Source organism: Corvus brachyrhynchos, unplaced genomic scaffold, assembly GCF_000691975.1.
Source record: "Corvus brachyrhynchos isolate BGI_N302 unplaced genomic scaffold, ASM69197v1 scaffold266, whole genome shotgun sequence".
NCBI classification, from domain to species: domain Eukaryota; kingdom Metazoa; phylum Chordata; class Aves; order Passeriformes; family Corvidae; genus Corvus; species Corvus brachyrhynchos.
This window is the reverse complement of record NW_008238633.1, coordinates 1,117,254-1,119,557: the sequence shown is the minus strand read 5'-3', so window position 1 is coordinate 1,119,557 and position 2,304 is coordinate 1,117,254.

Genomic DNA, 2,304 nt, shown 5'->3' with positions numbered 1-2,304 from the left:
GTGTTTGATTGATTTTCACCGTCATTGTTGAGAATATTTCTTATTAATAAATGCCTTCATTAATAGATCAGTGTTACAGAATATAAATAAATTATTTGGGATACTTACCCCCCATCAGTCACTGAATACATTATTCTTGACTATTTCTATTCATTAAGCCAGCTGCATTCCATTAAGAAAACAATATAAACCATAGTTCAGGGAAAGACTCTGAAATGCTTTAAAAATCCACAGGGAATATTTCTATCGTATCGACATTTTTATAGATATAATCTTTGAACCTGGAAACGCCGTGCCCTGGGTCTGACTTGCGGAAATCACCAGAACCTTTGGGATAAACAGCCTTGTGTGTGCCTGGGACACAGAGGGGGCTGTGAGAGGGGAGGGACGCTGACACCGGGGTGTGCATGGGCTGCGGGGTCTGAAAGAAGCACTTGGCTCTCTGGGGCCGTGCTGAAGTGCCTGCAGTGCAGCACAACGTGAGCACAGCCTTTCCTGAGGGAAGACTCTGCGAACTCGGGACATTAGGAAATGCACGAGGGCTGGTGCTGCTGTCTCTGCCTGCCCCAGAGCTGGACTTCATCATCCTTTTACGTTGAAATTCCCCCTAAAAACTGTACAGATTAATGACTGTTTGGCAGTAAGAGCTGAATGCAATCCACGCTCATTGCTTAAATCTTGGGAGAATGTCTCACACTGGCAGCAGTCTCCTGGCACCCACCAAAGCACCCACCACCGTTTTTCCCACAATTAAGTGGGAAACCTTTGAGCATTTAACGTTATCTCCTATAAATTCTCCACCTAATCATCCAAAGAGGAGCCAGTATCATTTTGATGTTTAAGCAGGAATAATCCCCTTTTCATTTCAAGAGTCTACTCCCTCGTTTTTTTTTCCTGTGACTAATTGATCATGCATTCCCTGCTGATAAATGCCCGTTAGTGTGGTTGGTGGCAGGAATTAATGAAACCATAAATTGCATGTAGTCTGTGGTGATTCTTCCCTTTGCAGTCTGTCTGGGAGACGAAATTCCTTGGCAGTGCAGCGTGTCAGGAGATGAGAATGCCTTTGTTCTGGGGAGAGCTGCAGCATCACAACCACTTCAAAGGTGGATAAAGAGTGAAGGGGGTGAAAGCTCTGATCTGCTGAGCCTCCCTAGCTCTGCAATGCAATGGTGGAGGTAGATGAGAACGAAAAGGGTCAGATACCATCTACAAAACAACCCAAACCCATATGCCTCCAGTATCATCTAAATTCAGTTTAATTACTTTAACTTGGTGGGAGATGATGGAAAAGAAGCAACAGTCCCATTAAAGAACAAACCTTGTCTTAGAGCCATAGTTAGCAGGAGCAGAGGGGAATTAATCATCATCCCTGAAAGTGTTGGACAGGGCTTGGAGCGCCCTGGGACAGTGGGAGGTGTCCCTGCCCATGGCAGGGGTCCACCTAATCATCCAAAGAGGAGCCAGTATCATTTTGATGTTTAAGCAGGAATAATCCCCTTTTCATTTCAAGAGTCTACTCCCTCGTTTTTTTTTCCTGTGACTAATTGATCATGCATTCCCTGCTGATAAATGCCCGTTAGTGTGGTTGGTGGCAGGAATTAATGAAACCATAAATTGCATGTAGTCTGTGGTGATTCTTCCCTTTGCAGTCTGTCTGGGAGACGAAATTCCTTGGCAGTGCAGCGTGTCAGGAGATGAGAATGCCTTTGTTCTGGGGAGAGCTGCAGCATCACAACCACTTCAAAGGTGGATAAAGAGTGAAGGGGGTGAAAGCTCTGATCTGCTGAGCCTCCCTAGCTCTGCAATGCAATGGTGGAGGTAGATGAGAACGAAAAGGGTCAGATACCATCTACAAAACAACCCAAACCCATATGCCTCCAGTATCATCTAAATTCAGTTTAATTACTTTAACTTGGTGGGAGATGATGGAAAAGAAGCAACAGTCCCATTAAAGAACAAACCTTGTCTTAGAGCCATAGTTAGCAGGAGCAGAGGGGAATTAATCATCATCCCTGAAAGTGTTGGACAGGGCTTGGAGCGCCCTGGGACAGTGGGAGGTGTCCCTGCCCATGGCAGGGGTGGGATGAGAGGAGCTTTAAGGTCCTTCCCACCCAAACCACTCCATGATTCTGATTCATCCCAAGGTTTATCCATATGCACTGATGTTTTGTTGCTGCAGCAGCTCCCTGGCAGCTCTGAGAAGGCCAGCACCCGAAACAACTTGCAGAGAAACTCCTCTTGGCCTTCTCATCATCAGGGTGAACACTGCAACAGCAGTGGCTCCCTGTGAAATAGCCTCCT